This window comes from Mytilus galloprovincialis, chromosome 6 (genome assembly GCF_965363235.1).
Source record: "Mytilus galloprovincialis chromosome 6, xbMytGall1.hap1.1, whole genome shotgun sequence".
In the NCBI taxonomy this organism is placed as follows: Eukaryota; Metazoa; Mollusca; class Bivalvia; order Mytilida; family Mytilidae; genus Mytilus; species Mytilus galloprovincialis.
The window spans coordinates 70,078,447-70,099,460 of record NC_134843.1 but is presented as its reverse complement, the minus strand read 5'-3'; the positions used below and the strand labels follow the sequence as shown (position 1 = coordinate 70,099,460).

Sequence of the window (21,014 nt, the reverse complement as noted above, 5' to 3'; positions counted from 1 at the left end):
TTCTTTGTTAGTGGTAGCTGTTGTAAGATGTTGTTTTAATATTGTTTCTTTTAACACAAAGACGTACTACAGAAAGTTAAAATTATGAAAATGTTTACTTACAATACAGAAATAGTTGAGCGATGAAACTAAACGCCATAAACAAAAGTTTGTAGGAGGAAATTTATGATAGTATAAATCGTTTAGAAATAAAATTGTTCAATGGGAGAAAAGCCTTTTCATTACTGAATATGATTTAATGAGATTTTATAGTAAAAATTACATAATATTTGGGTTGCTCTTCATAATGAAGACTTAACTGCTAATTATAAAGCAAATATAGTTGTTGTTCCATTTGTCGCTGAATAATAATTCAAATAAGATCGTATGACTCAAGTTATTTATGATTTTTCATTGTATGGTAAAATGCTTAGTATTTTTGATGATACTGTTGGATAGCCCTCAATTACAGGAACATAGATAAACAAATGAATACAAGGTCACACAAGCACCATAAAACGAATTCAAGGGAAATTGCGTCACCGAAGCAAATTATCAACTATCGACTTTTTCATGCGACTATTGATGCTCATGAACAATTTTCCAGTCCCTTCTTTGCCAAATGGAAAAATAATTTCATTTGAAAAGCTTCTACTCAATACATATTAAAATTTGAATGTGATATTTTTTTATAAGGATGATACATGCTGCAGTATGTAACATATGGGATGGAAAAAGGTACTAATTTAGTTTCTACTAAGAGAACTTCATTATTGAAGACGGAAATATATCGAATTCTTCCTGACAAATATTAACATTTCCAAAATTCGATAGAATATTGGATTTTTTTTCTATAATGTTTTATTTTGTAAATTGTAGATTTCTTATGGAAGTGATGTCAGTATAATTATTTGGAGCCATTGTGTGTACTGGTATGTGTTTCTACCATTTAAAACAGTTTACTACATGTATATATAGTGCTTGTTTTTTGTTATGGTTGTTGTTGTATAAGCGTAATGATTGTTTGGATATTATTTATTCTGTATCAAAATATTTTTCTTCACCATAAGCACCGTTATAATTGTTCAGTTGCGTGACGGTAAATGACTTAAGCACGAACTGTAGCTTCATTTTTGTAAATTTGTTTATGCTCACCATTTTTTACACAAGGAAAATTAATGCAGTAGTATCAAGACAAGAATTTGACAGCTGTTCTTCATCCGTTTGGTGTGTCTGATATTTATTTTTTTCCATTTAAGGGACTTTGCGTATTGAATTTCCCTTGGAGTGCGGTAGGTCTGTTATTTTACTTTTTGTAAACCGGCAGTATTATCATTAAAGAATTCTGTTCTCCTCCTCAATTCTATTTTGTATTTGTTTTTCTTGTAATTTAATGAATTAAAGTGACTCAAGTGAAAATGTATATATATATAACAATGCTGCTTATTTTATTTTGTTTGATACAGATCATGTGTGCAGAAACTGTGACACATACCCAGCCCTGATGTTAGGGTGGAAAGAACAAAAACTATAAAACAGATTTATAAAAATAACATAAAAAAGTATATTTAATAAATTAAACTTTTGCAATATTAAATATTGCGTATAATAAATATTAAATACAATATTTACAGCTTTAAAACACAACCAGTTAACAAAAATAAATACTATAATCAAAATATCAATAGAACTAGTGTTAAAACAATATAATAACTTTGACAGCACGACAGAATTAGTTTCATCTTTGGAATGGAGAGATAATGACCGTCGTACATGGAGACCAATTTGTCCTTTATATTAAAGCCATAAACCGTCCGAGTGTTATAGGTAATAAAATTAGAATTGAATATCTCTCTATTGAAAAATGCCCTCGCAGTCAATAGAATGATAACGTTAGTCATACCAATTTCCATGTAGCGTAATCCACTGAGATTGTTGTTTAATAGAATTTTTCATCTCTTTTTATAAAAGATGTAAATTGTAATGTATGACGGTAAATGGTAAAACCTGTCGGGATTCGTTCACTATCACTTTGGAGTGTTATTGCATCGCTGCAATTTTCTATTCGTCCCTGATCATGTCCAGCGAGACTTTCAAACCACTTAAAGTGTTGGCTGGATTGGTATTACCGTCTCTGCACACGGGCCTGTATCAGCAGTTTAACCAAATCTGTAAAACAAGAAAAGATCTTAAAATATTTTGACAAATTAAAAAAAGATCAAAAGTTCATAAGGCAAATGGACGATGATAGCTGCATTAATCAATGTTTTAAAACAACACACAGTTGATCAAAAATAAAAGTATAATTTTATTGTCTGATAGAAGATTACAATTTTGTTAGCGATATTTCCTTAGTGAGTAAAGCTTCGATTTTATGGCCATAACTTTTCTGTTCTAACAAAACTCTATACGATTTATTTGCTTTCTACTTAAAACTGTGTATTAAAAACAACCTTGATAATATGGTTTTACTTTCTCATTATTTCCAATACATTACACTTAAATTCCTGGGTTGAAATTATAATCAAATAGTTATCCCTTGACCCTTTTCGTTCTGCTTTCACATCAATAAAGTAGCCCCGCGGTATTTGATTTAAAAAAAAAATAGTTTCACTTTTGCATTGAACCCTATTTTATGATGTACAAAGCAATATTTGTCAATTGAGTAGTCAAAAACCACCTTTTTCTAAACAATTATAATATTTCCCTAGTGTCTATGGCAGTTTAGAAGAAATAAAACGCACATACAAGCTTTAAAGCATGGTTGTTTACATTCCAACCACTCACTATTTAATAATTAAATATGTACACATTAGAATTTTAAATCTAATAACAGGGCTTTCAGTGCATTTTTATATACATGTATGACCATGTATTTCACTACTCATTTCGTTTGTAATTTGATTTCAAATGTCAATTTCAACCCATATGTTGCACATTATATTGCATCATCAAAAATGCACTGTAGTAAAACGAATCGATCGAACATATCACTTTCATCTTAAAATCAATATTACTAATATCAAATATCTCTAAAAGGTGAAATTCACTTGATATCATATACTCTAAAAGCTTTACTTCAATTTCTTAACTTTGAATCAAACATTTTCTTAATTAGCTTAAATCTTGAAATCAAACAAGGCTTTCAATATTGTAGATTCAATATTTTTTTTTATTAAAGTCTCACCACTTGTATAACATTATACATTCCAATAAACATATAAAACATTGCGTATAACATGTATCTTGTTTATTTGTAAAGACAAGACACATTATTACTTTGACAGGAATTTATTATTATTTCTAAACAGAATTCTATTACTTTTAGTAGTGAGTGTACTATACCTAAGTAAAATACGGATCCGTGTTAGCTACGATATCTTATGTAATTGTGTTCGGCTAGTAAAAATCGAGGTCTTGAAAGCATTTAATATTTGATACTTGGCTTTCTAGTCAGGAAAGCACATCTGGTGCATGTTTTGTTTCTTTAATCTATTGTTCTATACAGTTTAGGATGAGAAGAGGTAACAGCAATCTGTAGTCGTTTCAAGATTTTGACTATTATATATTATTTGTATGTTTTTTTTTTAATTTTATATTAAACCCATTTTTATTATTAAGTGGAGATTGTCTTATCCAAGTAGTTTAAATGTCACACTGCATGCATATACAGCTGTTTTATTAGTGTACGTCACTTAAGAAGATCGTTATTTATGCATCGTATACTCACGATTGCATCAGTTTATGACAGTAGCTGCCAAGACATGATAAAAGAAACGAAATATTGCAAATAATCGCAAAACAAGTCGAAAAGAAAAGACGAACAGGTACTTTGAAAGACATGTCAGTTTGAAGAACATTTACTTATCTTTTAAACAGTTAGTCTAAAATATCAAACGTATGAACAGGCCTTTCTTTAATGTAGATGTGAAGTGCTTGTCAATGCGACAGACACCCTACGACACAAACAAACCAAAAGACAAGTAGAGGTCAAAATACAACCTTCAACAATATACATGTGCCTTAACTTGATATCAAGTTTAAAATCAGCTGGATTACGAGAAGTTGAGACCAATTAAACAGAATCAATCTTAAATTTATCATCAGCACTAAGTTCTCTAAATCATAAAAATCAAAAATACAAAGTCATATCTGACACAAAACAAGTCATGCTATTGGTTTTTACGTAATTTGTAAAAACTGCAAATAACGCAAATGTTGCAATCTGTTTTAAACGCCACAGCTTGTTGTGCATCACATCTAGTCAAATAAATAACATTAAGAAATGTTATAAAATAGTGATGGATTTCATTTTCGTCTGGATAAAATATCACATTTTGAATTTGAATATTATACAAATGGCTTTGTTTTATTTCTTTTTCTATTAAATGGTAAACTATTGTTTTGAACCAAGAACTGTTCATAAAGTATCTCTGAATCAAATATACATTAAGCTTAATTTGAGTAAGTATGACCCTTAACATACATCCGAAGACATAACAACCTTACTAATTCGTTATAATTTGATGTATTACATACAGTATGAATTATAATGAAGGAGAACAAAACCGACGATTTTGAAGTATAAATGCGCATTTTAAAAGATGAAATAATGTATAAAAGAAAAGTCACTAGGTTTAAAAAGATTACCATTCTGATTCTTTTTTGAAGATTTTTAAAAGATAGCAGAAAGCCATTACATTTATGTAAGACTGAATAGTGTTCTAAAATATGCACTCTCTAAGCACTTGTCATTTGAACATTATATTTAAGACATAATGAACCAAACTTTCCTTTTTCTCACATCTTAAGAGAGAGTCATAATATTAAAGTCATACAGTTTGGTTCTTTTTCTCTATTTCAACAAATTAAATTAAGTCGAGGTTTTCTTCAAATCGGTGTGCTGTTTTATCCTCAAATAAGGATTATTTAACAAGTCATTTTACATCTAAGAAGGAGAGCAAGGGCTTCCTCATATTAAATTATTTCGGGATACAGATTAAAGTATAAAAATACGCATAAAGTTAAGACAAAGACAGGAAACGAATAAAGGGAAAGTTATGGAAATAGAGACGAATATGTAAATGCATGTATGTAATAATTACCAATAGGAAATTGTCAACATAAATCGCTGTCTATTTATGGGTTTGAACTTATATATACATATATATTATAGGTGAAGGCCATTTGTTGTCCCGAAATATCTTTTAATACGATTTCATTTAGTTTTTGTTTTTTATTTATCTTTTATCAATATCGTTAAGATTTCTTTAATTTTGTTTTTCTGAGTCATTCCGTCCTTAGACTGTCGTTTATTAAGAAGTTAATGGTTTGTTTGTTTTTATAGATTATAAATATATTGCATGTACAGATTACTTTTTTTTTTATTTAACTTCATCCCCTATTGAGCCTCTATTTAATTAGCTACTGTAGAAGTACCTACTTGATATTATTAGTCTCGCCTGGTGTTCTTGTATGCTATTTATAGCTCATATGAGTAACAATGACATATAATCATCATTCACATCTTCAATTAGTAATCACTTTGATCCTAATTTGTATTTTTATCACGCGTTGTTAATAAAAAATACCTTCAAGGCCTTACGTTTTACAGTAAAGTTAAAATGGTCAAGTACGATTTGACTTTAAAATACATGTGAAGTGACTAAAGGTTCTAATTTAGCACCTGTTAATCTAAATCTGCAACTAAGTTCGTAGACGTTTTAAGTGGGTTGACATTTATACTATATATCTGAAATTAAAATCTGAGTTTTACCGGAATGAAACAATAGAACGAATGCCAAATTTAGAATTAAGATAGAGTTTCGAACCTTTACGTGTCGTTGAAAGTTTTTTTTTTGTTTTTTGATATAGTTATACATCTGATTGTCACATTTTCTCTTTTGTTGTGCAATATCTTAAAGTTATCTGTTCTTAATTGGATAATCTAAAAAGACCTATACGATTTCAAGCGATTAGCTGTAATGCAATTGTAGAGAATTTAAATTAGGAGTAGCATAACGTATGTCTGCTTTACAGCACATTCTAAAAACTGCAGAAATACAATAAACGTTTTTATTTCATCGAGCATATAAGCATACGGGTTTGATATACATTTACCTCAGCACATAATGATAACAATCCATATTACTTAGTACATGTAAACATAGTTTAGATTTTATTAAGGAAGGGTTAAGATATAAAAACTAGTTTAAACCGACCATAGTTTAATGTGACTGTTTCAAATTAGAACCCACGTCAGTCGTTATTTTGAAAACACGATTTTAATGGCAGATCTTTTAAATGTTTCTGTTGAATGCATCCAAACATTTTATAAACTTTGAAACGATTTAGAACTTAATACATGACTACTGTTGAAGAATTAATATAAATTTAGCCCTCTATTAGTCTTTTTTTACTCGTCGGGTTGCTTGCTACCTTTAAAGGCCGTTTATTTAACACTTCTTTTATTGGTATTTGAGCGAGTTTCTTCAGAAGGGCACTAACAGTTTTACTTGACACTAGTTTTGTCATGCTCTGAGGTGCAAACGTACCATTTGTTATTTACACTGTTTCTTGATTGATTTTTTACTTTGAAGTTTTTATAGCAGATTAGATTTACTTTTACTTATGGTATAATAAATGCATACATGCACAGAGTTTATGTTTTATCGAATAAACTTATAGCCACGAACAGGAATGTATTGTTTTACTTCCTATAACCTAAACTTAAGTCTTAAAAGTTTAAATATCTTCCAATTTATCAGAAAAAGATCTGCATACTATATATTGCTTGCAACAGTCTTTATATTTGTTAAATTAAGCGTTGGTATGACATTGATATTTGGTAAAGATACATGATTTTAATGTACTGCAAAATATTTAATATAGTTTAATATGTCTATGAACACTTAATCACATTTAACAAAAACTGCACCAGGTTGTTAAGATTGGAACAAGAAAATAGCCGATAGCGGCAATATCATGCAGAAAAAATTAAACCCTTAAAATGTAAATTTAAATGATAAAAATCGGCTGAAGTTGTAATTCTATCTAGAAGATACCTCAGGAAGATACAAACGTTTTAAATGTTGGCATAATGTGCCAGACCGCAATATTGAAAACTATTATTATTTGTAATAAATATAGAAACACGTGTCAAGTTGTGTGTAATATTCTAAGATACCACACATGGTTTCATATATACAAGATTAAGATTTAATATGAAGACATATGTTTTACTTCACATAAAACACATTTAACATGTTTAACAAAATATGTTTATCAGGATTGTTTCTTCTTCTTTAGAAGAGTCCTATTCTTACATAAACATTTGAATATTTATTCCGTCGAAAACTTTCATATACTTATTTTTAAATGAGACGACACAATTATGTTTTGTATAGAAAAATGCACGTACACAGCTTACTACTGTACATATATTAAAGAACTTGGTACATTCGTGAAATCTAATGAACTTGAACATACAAAATAAATAAATAAATGTTAACTTACCATATTTTTACTCTTTATCAGCTTATCACCATTCGCTTACTGAGTATATTTTTCAAAGCATGTTTAATTCTAATAAGTTTCTTAAATCGTATTCTAGGGTATCTTTTTAGTTCACACATAGGTCCTCCCCAGTCTCTTGTACATAGACACCGGCAGTACCCGAATATAGATCTCGGCATTATAAGAGTTCCTCCATTTAGACAACTGTGTGGATTGTAACATCGCATGCCACTGGGTACAGCGGATGACTTCCGAGAACAGCAACTCAATACCACTATAACTAAAGTCACTTTCAACACTTTATATAAGATAGTTGTCTGCATTGTTAATTTTAAATTCGATTTAAATTTTTCAAAAATTTAAAATCTAATATCTCGTCGTCTTAGTCTTCTATTGAGCAATATATTTTTCTCGTTTGTAATATCGTCCTTTTGAATAAAAGAGAAAATTCTAATCTACAATAAATATCATAACACAACTGTTGCATCAGTATCATGAATTGTAGTTATACACATTATATCGCCTACACCATGTGTTTCAATGTAATATTCAAGTTTGGAGGGCTCAATTTATTAGCAGTCTAAGCCCCGCCTTCTATTCAGCTATTGGATCAAAACGATCAATGATATTCCCACAGATTTTTATGAATGAAACAGGTAAAATAATACGTTGTTTAACAACAACTGCTTACAGTTAAATTGATTTCATATACCTTGCCAGTATATATATATATACTTAAGTTTATTATGACTGAGCTGCCTCCTGCATTGGTTTTATGTGTGTATATCAATGTATACAATTATTATTAATATTGATAAATGATTTCCATGAGGATTTCCATCGCGGATATTTGTTAAAATACATATCCCCTACTTCGTATGAACGACAATTAATTAGTGTTTTACAACCACTTCCTTCTAATAAAATAGTACACCTGTTATCGCGATATACTCCGTCTTACGTTAAACCTGTGATTGACAGCGTATTTTTACAACAGCAATCTATGATTACAATTAGCATATTGTTTCATTCATATAGAAAATTTACTGTTTACATTGTTTATTTATTAAACATAAAATACTAGCTATGATCAAGTCGTACAGTTTTGTAATAAGACCAAACGTACAAGTGACGATTTGTTATTTTAGCTTTTGTATTTTGTCTTTATGCTGTAACTTGTATAGAAATGAAAAGACGGGAAAAAGAAACATATGTTACTGCTACACGTGAACTAAAACGTAGACCCCAGCAGGATTTCCGTTAAAGACAATGGACTTTAGTCTGAACGTGATGAATTTACTCCTAACACTTTATAACAATTCAACATTGCAATTGATTTAAATACTGCTTTCACTTATATATAATTGCTTTTTCATTATTGTTTATTTTTCGAACAACGTTGATGTTTTAAAGCAAACAATACATGAACATATCTCAATTTACATTGACAGCACATATATACTTTTCTCAACTATAGACAGAAGATACATTAATTTTGGTGAATCAAAATAACACTTCATGAAGTGTTTTACAATTATAGATTAAACTGTCTCTTTTTACAACTTCAATCGCTATTGTAGAATGCCCATACTGTTTATTAACTAATGGAACTTGACAATTGCAACATAAATATTCAAAATATTTATTTTTTCTTTTTAGCGTAATTACGTACATTACTTTTAATTGGCAACACCGAAAATAGTCAATGAAAAATTACTATGGGGGCATTTAATAGGGTAAACAGGAAAACTCTTAACTTTCCACTTCATTAGTTAACAGAAAATTTAAAATTATTTCATATTAAAAAAGAAAAACAAGTTAAAACTTCAACAAATGAGAAAGTTAAACACAGAATATGACAAAAAGCACATTATAGATTCAGTACTTTCCAAGCGTGGTACGCTTTGGATTTACTATAAAAAGAACGCGCCAACGGAAACAAGTTGATCAGCAAGGATATATAATAGATTGTGTAATACGTTAGCAGCAATAAATTTAAAGCACACCATAGCCAAATTTATCTACTGTAAACTTTTTAGAAGTTTGGATCATTATTGAACAGATAAAATCAAAAAGAAAATAAATCTAAAAATAACGAAAATAAAAATGCAAAGTTTACTGCATGCACCTTATTTACAAAACAAAAATTACCACTGAGAGTATAATATAACGAGATCAATATATGTTCATATTCTTGAACAGGATAGACTCTTCTCAATCTAAATAAACTTACAGGTAGTTCTGATTTTTTTTCTAACATAATATTAGCATTAATAGCTACCTATCAGTTTAAATTACAGAAGGTTAAACATAAAAACAATATTATCATAAATGTCAAGTGAACGAAGAGGTAACATAGAAATGGGACCATGCAATTTGTCATGTATTTATCTACTAGTAAGTAAGTACTGAGAAAATGAAAAAAGTAGTACATGTACTATTACTAATGAGACAACAATTTATCAAGAGACAAAAAAAAAAAAATAAACCCAACAATGTTATAACTAAAGGTCACCTTTTCACTTGTCTAAAATGTCATCTAAGAAGTTCTACAACTTTAGTGTGCATACTTCGAAGTTCTTATAACATTATGTCATCATGAGGAACATATATATGTTCAAATGAATACATGACATATAGCTGCAAATAGGTTTGGGAAATTCCCCTAAAATTATTTTTCTCATGGGTAAATGATTTGAATATCAATTAATCTGTATAAAATACTGCATGTACAAGGATTGTTGCAACAGTTTTTCATATATCCATCAGAATCAAAATGTTTTACAGTCCGTTACAGCATTTTGATTTATGTGTGAGTATAGTTGGGCATCAAAAGACGAATCATAACCAACATGAATACATTTGTATCTAAAATAAAGTTACATATTTCTCAATTTTATACCGAACTCTAGAGCAAATTAAAAATGGAAAGTCCTTTACTAAATGTCAAATCAAAAGCTGAAACACATAACACAAATCGAAAAACAACTGTCATATAACTTAATTTATAGACTTTTTCTTATGTCGAAAATGGTGGATTAACCATGGTATAAGAACTATGCTCTTCAACTTTAATTGGCCTTTTCAAGTTTTTACGATTCGAGCATCACTGACGAGTCTTTTGTAGACGAAACGCGCGTCTGGCGTAAATACAATTTTAAATCCTAGTATCTGTGATGAGTTGCTTTACCTCTCACTTGTATGACATTTGCATAGATTTATAGCATATTTACAATCATGTCTGAACAAAACAAACTGACATTATAGGTAAGAATGGGAAAAATGGGGTAGAATCATTTTTATATATAATGTGTGCCCCCTTAATTAAAAAAAACCAAGTTAGGTTTTACACATCTATTCTGTTTCACTAAAAAAAAAATGAAAATAACACTTTATTGATAAAGTATACTACAGATATGATAAGGTCTGCCATATATTGATTTTCATCTAGGATATCAGATTGTTTGATAAGACAAAATATGTGATTTAAGATTCACAGTTGTGAACATATAGTTTTAAGTAACAAAGAAAGAGCGGGAGATACCTAAGAGAGATTCAAACTCATCAATTGAAGACAACTGACAACGCCATGTCAAAACTAATGCCGATAATTCTCATGTATTGTTGATAATCATAATGCATAAAACTTTTTTATAGAGTTTTAGTTAGTCCTAAACCTACAATATGACATAACAAAAGAAGAATGGGGGTTATAAAATTAAGGATTCGTCTTCATGACGCAATTTGTTGTTGAATGAGCTTAAGGATTGTATAGATATAAACGGATTTGCCTTTATACGATTATCAATTTTTTGTCCAATGTGCAGTCAGGAAATATAAAAGTGTATTTTCCATTGTGAAGTAAAATTCAAATGTTTAGTCTAGTATAGATCCTGTACATTGCACAGCCTGTGTATGTGCCGATTTCAATGTCAAATTTTAAACGGAACTTCCGAAGAAGATAATTCATATATGTAGGATAATACAAGGATACAATAATAGTATGTTTTTCGTACAGATGATCATCACGCAATGACATTTACTACATGTATAATAATTTCTCGATGAATGATTTTCGAGTGCATTGTAAAATACTTATACAAATGTACCCTGATTGATACTTTTAATGAAGCCAAAAATAAAGGCTGACCTATTAAAACGTTTTTTTTTTTAACTCCATGAATCTTATACCAAATCACAAAGCATGACTTGAAACACTATCTATCCTTATGGATAATTCGCATCTTTGAGGTACATATGACTTGTGTAATTAACATAATATATACTTGATATGTTCTTTTGTGAATGTTTATCGTTAATACAATGTTCAAACACTAAAAATACTACTGTTTTTCTACTCCCAAAGATGCCTTGCTCGTATTATGCAGACGAAACATGCGTTTTCCGTAAGGAATTATACTAAGCATGGTTTTTTTGATCGAGTTTGTTATAACATTTTTTTGAAACAATCATATTATCATTTGGTCTGATTTGATCCAATACGTGTCGATGCCTTTTAACTGAAAACGACTCTATAAATTTGGTATGTACGAAGTGTTTTCTTTTTCTGGTTTATATTTTATCTAATATAACAAGTTTATGTTAGTCTTTGAAAAAATCCAAAGAGTATTTGATTATCAAATTAAGGATTTGGATTTTTAATGGTGAAAGTCATGTTGTTGTAGTTGCTATTTATCTTTTTGTGATGTCTACTTTGTTGCGAACATGAATGCTAATCGAATTCTCGTGGGTCCAGATATCTATATTTCTCAAGTTTCTATATAGAATAGTAAACTGTATATGCATTAATGCAATGAATTTCCTACGATAAAATGAATACGATGGTTTTTAAAATGTGTAAAGAAAGTTTTATTTTTTGCAACTCAGTTCATTTTCAGTCATTGTGTTAGTGTGCCATTGTGAACTTTGTATCATTTTTTAATGTTTGCTTATGTGCCTTGTATATATGCCTTATTGTGTTTCTTTGCTACATTGTTTTAATATAACACAATGTCGTTTCCTGTTATCTATTCGTTTGAAATGTTTGAGCTTTTGATTTTGCCTTTTGTTTATGACTCCGTTTTGAATTTTCCTCGGAGTTCGAGATTTTTGTTATTTCACATTTTCATACATACTGGATTCCGATTAAAATATTTTATTGGTATTTTAAAAGTTTGAAAATTGACCAAGATTTTGTTTTAAAGGTTATCTTAATTAGCATGTCCTGATGTGTTGAGGATTTATAATCCATTGACGTCTATCCGTCTATCATTGGTGTCATTTTTTATTATACTATTTGTTGACTATCTACTGCTCTTTGGCCTTGTTATATTGTCATGAACTCCTGTCCAAGCTTTGTCTTTTGGATCTTGTTGGTCATGTTTTGACTCTCATAAATTATTGGCATATTCATCAATTTGTCCTTAATTCTCATAATCATGCTTTGCTATCTTCTGTTTTATGTAATTCTTTTCTCCTCTGGATTTTCTTGATCTTTCATTGTCTCTTCTAAGTTTTCTTGATCAGTCTTTTTTTTTTGATGCGTCTCAATCACGATTTGTCCTTTTTGTGTTATCAATTTCGTTTCATCGGTTGTATTGACAACGCATTATCTCTTTTGGTCTGAATAGAACAACATTTGTTTCTCTTATGTTGTTTTAAGAATTGTATGTTGCTCTTAGGTGGTGTTAGGCTTGATGGTTGTCTGGCTCATGCATTATCTCACATGTACTTTCGTTATCATGCCTTGAATTGTGTGTTTCAAACCTGTTTATTTCCCAAGAAATAGGAATTATTTTGTGGTTTGTAAGCTTTTGGGATTAATCATGTATTCAAATAGTTTATACTATACTAAGTTGAACATTGAATACATTTTGTCTTCTTTTTTTAAAAAAAAGGGATGGTTTTCTAAACTTCTTGTTGGACATTGTTGCCGGTACCACATCATTCGGAAGGAACGCTCCAAACACATTGTTGTCTTTATAAAATCCTATAATAAGTAGACAAATATATCCCCTCCTATTAATTGTCAGATTCTCAGATTAAGAATTTATTGTTTTCAAGTTTATTACAAATAGGATTTTTCTATGTCAAACAATGATCCTCACAACTTTTTCTATTTTAAACAATGACCTTCACAGCTACGGCGCGATATGATCAGATGATAAAAAGAACGCAGTAGGGCATATTAAGGTTTGTATGTTAATTTGTATGAGTAATAAAGGATCAAACAACTATCTGTTATGTTGTAACAGGTAAGTAAAAGATGATGATTCAAACAGATTAAGTGATTGAAGTTTGTCCCTCTGAGATATTGTTACCTATATGTTATAAACTACTCACGTACTATACATGTACATAAACTATTATGACTAACGAGTAATAGTGACCACCTGAAATGGCGAAATAGGAAATACGTGTTTCCGGGGTCATTTGTGGGTTTCTCAATAGACTCATCATAGAAACCAGGCTTCAAATTTTGTACGTAAGATACACGTGTTATCTACAAACAATAGTCTCATCACTGATGCTCAAAAAAGTTAAAAGACAAAACAAAATACGAATCCATAGACCATTGTGGACCCTTATTTCCGAAAGGTTACTCTAAATACAGCATAATGTTACTAGTATCTCTTCTTAGAGAACAAAATCCATAATATTTAAAACATTCAAAGGTTTTTATACAGTTAATAAAAAATTATGCCCATATCACTGATATTTCATGTCAAGTCTTAAATGCTGCCAGGTTTATTCTTCTTCTTTCTAATCTCTTTTCAAATTTTTGCAGATAATCAAATTAGTATGTAAATTTATGTTCCTAGTCTAACTCTTTTAGAACTATAATAGATAATTGCGGATATATTGAAATATGTTTCAAATGTTACTAATGAAACCAAAAATCTTGCAGCATGATAGTTGATATCGATGCTGTTGAGGTTTACTGCTCTCACTCAAGGTTTTTGTCATGTATAAGAGTAACAAAAACAATTAAAATGTCAATTGTTCTTGAACAATTGAGAGGTCTTTCCTTTTGTAATGTAAAATACATGTTCCAATAGACGTAGAATGTAGTGAAAAGTTCTTACACAGGTTATGCCCCTTACAGAAAGGTCAAATCCACCTCAACGTTTTTCACTATTTATTATTTCTGTAAGTACAATCGTTTTTGAGATATCGACTAAAAAGTTGTAAGGTCAAAGGTCAAGGTCAACCTTAAAAAGCTTTTAAACACACTGAAAATCCTTTAAATAAGGTCAAAAACACATAATTCGCTATATAGGCCATGACCTTGACCTTTGGACCTTTGTCAAGGTCATTGGTCCCCAACGTCATTGCTGAAGATCCCATGGGTGTAGGACCTTTGGTTATATAGTAAAAGCTGATTTTCTCTTTTCATGAACCTAAATCAGGGGTTATGCCCCTTACAGAAAGGTCAAATCTCTTCGGTCAAAATGTAACAAAGTTGCGCCTTAATGACCCAAACATTTTCCACTATTCAAAACTTCTGTAAGTATAATGGTTTCTGAGATTATCCCATAACAAGGTGTTAGGTCAAAGGTTAAGGTCAACATACACATTTGACCTTGAGATATTTTTCAAAGTCGCATGAATTGATGATGAATGGTGAAGATCCTAGGTGTCTACGACTTACGGTTTCTGAGTTTTGGTGGCCAACTGACACCGGTTAATTTTCATAGGGCATAACTCTACCAATGAATCGTTGAATCCTTTCGATCCAAATGTGACGAAGAACTGGGGTCTGGTCCTGAACAAATTTCACCTTTGTTTTTTTTTCTACCTATTACGGTTACGGTGTTGGAACGATAACAAGGTTTTTGGGTTTTGGAGGGATTACTCCGAACCGACAAAATATTTCGACTCACAGGGTGAGTTCCGGATAGGTATTCATGAGACCGATACAAAGTGTGAACATGAAAGCGACACGTCTTACAGTTAAGGCTGCTAACTTCGTCAAAGTTTGGCGGAAGAATAATAATAATAAACAGAAAAAGGAAAGACCTTAAATATTGAAATGAAGGACCATTTACTTAGTATACATGTTCCTGGTTTTACAATTGATTGTCTTTGATAGTGAGGTTTTGTACAATGTACAAGAGTTACAGCGAATGAATAAAGATGGTGACTTATAAGTGTTTCTGTTGTTTCGTTGTTTTCTTTTTGTGATTGGTGTTTTTCCCCAGGTTTTACTGTGTAACCCGGATTTGTTTTCTCTCAAACGATTTATGACTTTCGAACAGCGGTTTACTACTGTATTGTAGCCTCTATTCAACTAACATTTATTTTTTATCTTATTAAGGCTTAATATTAGACAACCTTCCACCTATCTGCCAATCCAATCCATGTTTGCACATAATATTCCAAATTTAGTCTTATATGAAAAAAAAAAAAGAATATGAAAAAAAAACAGAAAGGAATATCTATGGGTTCATGTCTACTTTTTAGTTCGGCGTTAGATCTTGAGCGGGAGAGGCACAATATATTTACTCAACCTTTTTATTCATTTATTGTGAGTACAGTATTTGTCCAGATTACACGTGTTTCTAATAAGTGACAAAATACAATCATAAAACTCCTTAGTATCATTTAATACATGCTACTATGACGGGGGTGTCTAACGACCTTGACTTAACATGAGGGCCCTGCACAGTTGTTTGTAAGTATTAAAATGACTCTCGTGATACTTGTTGAACTTTGCCGTTATAGTGTACATTTCATAATAATGCACGATAATTGCGGCACGTAATGATTAAAGTTGTAACCGAGTGCGGAAATAAACAGATAATACTTAAAGTCTATTTGATCACATTTGATCAAAATGTACTTTTGCAGATATACATGTGTATGAAACGCCGTGCGGGCCATATATAGATGATGCACAATCTAAGTGTGTTAATAGATCCGGTGCATTTCATTTGCGCGCAAAAATGATTACGTTTGCCTGCAGCTTAAAGTTATATTTTTGCGCACTATATCATTTGAAACTTTTTTTTCGAGCAGTATAAATCCGTTTTATTATGCATATGCACTTAAGTGTTGAAATACACATTTGAGTCACACTGCTTTAGAAAACACAAAACACAAAAAATGCTATTATTACACGAATGTGCTGCATAAAATTGCCCATTGTAGTAAGCATAGAATAATTCCGGGCTGTTTGATTACGCATGGATTCTGTTGATGGTAATGATGTCCACAAGCTAGGTGAAAATATAGAATTTGCTGAAATAACTTTGCAATTATTGACGATGTTTTGCCATGAAAAAAACCTAATTCAATTGTTCTGTCGATACTGAAAGTATCTCTATGGAAAACTTATGATTTCCCCACTCCGATTTGCTACTGACAACCGAAACTCAATGTATGTGCCTTTGACGCAACTTTACAAACTAACTTCAGTCAAAAATACTAAAAGCTATTTCTCTTCAGAAAAAAATAGGAAACAGAATATTGTGTATTCTGAAATATTGCAATTTAGTTATCAATATATTTATGATCTGCTATAACGGAATTTATCATGATCGTTTAATAATTTCTTTTTAGAATTTAATATGAAAAAATATTTGAGAAACTTACAAGTAGGTTCAAAATTTATAATAACTATAGTCATATCTATTATGATGAATTATCTTTATTTAACGCCTGTGTTACCTGTAAAATGAATGCGCAAAGATGAAATCAAAAGCTGCACACAATTTGATACTTTGATACTCACGTTTGAATTATCAGAAAGAGGCATTGCTAATTTCATCTGTTATGATTACCTTGCAGGATAAAATTTAAAGGTATTCATATTCTGCTTGAAATAAAACATTTAAGAGTTTATATGATTACATGTACTTTCAATTATTTGAAGCATTTTTCATGTTTGCACAATATCTAAATTCTATCCAGTACTAGATGATTTTGCTGCAGGCAGTTTGATACAAATTTGAAAACTTAACATGTTTATGTTAATTGTTTCATCAAATTGAATTATTGTGTATTAACGAGAGAATACTTAGCTTAAGTTCCAAAGAAATTTTGGTTTTGATTAACAATGTCGTATATGTTTTGGATTTATACTAAGATATTGCAAAAATCAGTCAAATTTGTGGTATTGGACTATCTTCTGTTGTTGAAAGACAGGTTGTCGTTTCATAAATGAGCCATGCTATAGTTAGACCATTGGGTAGTAATACTGTAACGTTAAGACTAATAAAGGCAATAGGTGTAAACCGCTGTTCAAAGATGTTTCGAAAATGGCGTAAAACAAAACAAAGGAAAAGTTGGTCCTGTTGTACATTATACTAGTGAAGATTATGTCAATTTCCGCCATTTACTGATCATGAAAATTAAGTACTATAAGAACTGACTTATGTACTTTTGTGTGAGCTAATTTTGCTGTTTACAAGTACATAATGTAGAACATAAGAGCTGTGGTATGATTGTCAAAAAGACAACCACCGACAAGAGTCTAAATGACGTAAATATTACCAATAATGGTTTCTTTGGTTTTCCTTACAATTTATAATACTTGTAATGATAAATTAATAAAAGATACAAATTACTTTATTTTCAATTATTTTTACCTGTCTTTAGTTATATTTAAAAAATGCATTTGCGAGGACAGGATACAAACTTCTGATTGATTCAATTCGTATCATAGTAATTCATACAAAAGTATACAAAACTATATTGCAATTTTAAAATACAATCAAAATAAAGTGTTATATAAGAGCTGAATATTATTTTAATTTGAGAAAAAGTAGGCTGCGGTAAATTATGCAAATAATACATAACACAATAAATCGCTTAATATTATGCCTGTAAAAATAGTATTTAAGTACAAAAATAAGATTCATTATTAATATATGTTATATAATTTGACAAACAAAATGAATACTTGGGTTCGAATCAAGCTGGTCATTAGCAAATAAAAGTGGGCCGGAACTCTGTTTGTTATAAATCAGCAGGACCAGTTTAAGTCCTGAACAAAAGGGTGGGTTAGTAGCACTTCAAACTTAATACGGTTTCATTTAGTGTGTTTATAGGTCATGATCGAATTTCATTCATAAACTTAATCATTTATCTCACCATAAAACGTATGAATGAAAATATATATTATAATGTACGAACCAATCAAGTTATTAGACGACTAAGTAGAAACTGTATGTTTAAATATTAATACAGTAAAAGAATGTCTGTTAAGGGGTCAGTAGTACACAAATGTACTAGATACTACACCAATTGAAGAAAAAGACAGTATCTCGAGAAGGTCTTGAAGGATTTGTGCGCATTTCGTTTCAAAAAGTCCGTTTAAAATCGTTTATATTAAATGACATTCCCTTTAACGGTCCACTATCGGCAACTACCGGCAAATCACAAGGGCTAATATGTTTGCACTCCTACTGTCTGTAAGTCAGGCGGTTGAGCGGGGGTAATTGGTTATCTTCACAGGAATATTGCACGAGAAAAATTGGTTATCTTCATAAAAATATTGCACACATATTGATGTTCAATCTGTATCTACTGTTACTAAATTAGTTGATTTTTTAAAGACTTTTGAGCTTAATAATTTTACAGCAAGATGCCATTTTTTTTTGTAATCAAAGTTTGCAAATTTCTGTTTGAGTCTGCAACCTATTCCTTTGGTTTCACAGCATAATTTCTTACGTATTGAAGTTGTGCTACGGCTATTACAGAACTTCATGTATTTGAGGAATGAAATTGTTCATACATTTTAAGACTAGGGAACCTATTTACATTTCAAATAAGCCATATTTTAAAACGATAGTACAAGTTTTGTACAAATTACTTCTCCAAAAGTTATTAACCAAGAGCATTGAAACGTACAAAATGTGTGCACGTCGATTCAAGTATTGCACATTCCATTGTAAATATATTTTAAATTTCTGACATTATTTTTTTTTACAGTTGATCAGATTACATTCTCGTTTGTTGTACAGCCCGACCATTTGAGTCTGATTTGTTTTTTCAGATTTTTTTTTAAACGGTTGTGTACATTGTAAGGAAATGTAAGCTTGTTACTAAACCCCTAACGGGAAGGATTGTGCCTGATGTTCATATGATGAAATCATAATCTTTCAGTCAGTTTAATTGAAGTCTGGAGCTGGCATGTCAGTTAACTGCTAGTAGTCTGTTGTTATTTATGTATTATTGTCATTTTGTTTATTTTCTTTGGTTACATCTTCTGACATCAGACTCGGACTTCTCTTGGACTGAATTTTAAAGTGCGTATTGTTATGCGTTTACTTTTCTACATTGGCTTGAGGTATAGGGGGAGGGTTGAGATCTCACAAACATGTTTAACCCCGCCGCATTTTTGCGCCTGTCCCAAGTCAGGAGCCTCTGGCCTTTGTTAGTCTTGTATTATTTTAATTTTAGTTTCTTGTGTACAATTTGGAAATTAGTATGGCGTTCATTATCACTGAACTAGTATATATTTGTTTAGGGGCCAGCTGAAGGACGCCTCCGGGTGCGGGAATTTCTCGCTACATTGAAGACCTGTTGGTGACCGTCTGCTGTTGTTTTTTTCAATGGTCGGGTTGTTGTCTCTTTGGCACATTCCCCATTTCCATTCTCAATTTTATTAATAAAACATCGCATTCATTTTATAACATTTCATAAAGGTAAGTTATGGTTGCAAATGAAATAAACATTTATCCAATAACAGTGCCAGAAATATGAGACAGAGATAAATATTAAACTTAAGTTATGCTTTATCCATACAAAATGAGATTATTCATTTTCTAATCATGTCCACATGTCCTTTTAAAGTTTGCGGCTTAGTAGAGTGTTTAAAATCAAATAATGACTGTTGATTATGTGCATACCCTCAACGGATATCTCGGATACTATAAACTTTGTTTAGTTATCGTTATTTAAAGTGTCCGTGTACCGGACCGCTAATTATTATAAATGAAATATCTGTCTGTACACACAATAATGTTAGTGATTATATATATATAGGTTCATCCTTTTCATTACATTATTTTTATTGGTTGATTTATAGGTTCAGTTTTTCGTTTAACTGTTTTTAAGTATTCATCCTTTTCCTTTAATTGTTGCATTTGTTGATTTAGGGATCATTTGTCTCTTTAACTTGTCGATATCTGACGAAATTTTCATTTATCTGCATATTGAAATTATATTGAACATATTGATGATGAACCAGCTACAAATGTAATACATGTATCATGTGTGCTTCATATGAAACCTAGTCCATGCGTCTCATTGATGTATTTTTCAATCAAATTGTCAAAGCTATTTTATTATCGAAATGAATAATAGCAACACTTTCCCCATACAAATTGGAAAAAAAGTACTGCTAATGGACTCTCATGAGTCACGATATTTCGTTTTGATAAATTAATTAAAGAGTGAACTCATTTCTTTAATATTTATACAAACAGTGATTAGTCTATGTGTATGTAATCTTATTATTTGATTCCAAGTTTGGCAATATATATATATATATGGTAAATAAACATAAGGCTGTG

At 30.5% G+C, this 21,014-nt stretch overlaps 1 long non-coding RNA gene across 1 annotated transcript; it reads right to left on the bottom strand.

The window, feature by feature from the left end:
* Positions 1-1,519: 1,519 nt before the first annotated feature.
* Positions 1,520-8,039, bottom strand: LOC143080205 (uncharacterized). The gene is made up of 2 exons (XR_012979661.1): positions 7,495-8,039; positions 1,520-2,148 (listed from the first exon to the last, which is right to left on the bottom strand). It is a non-coding gene; the product is annotated as an uncharacterized LOC143080205 (long non-coding RNA).
* Between the last annotated feature and the right edge of the window lie 12,975 nt (positions 8,040-21,014).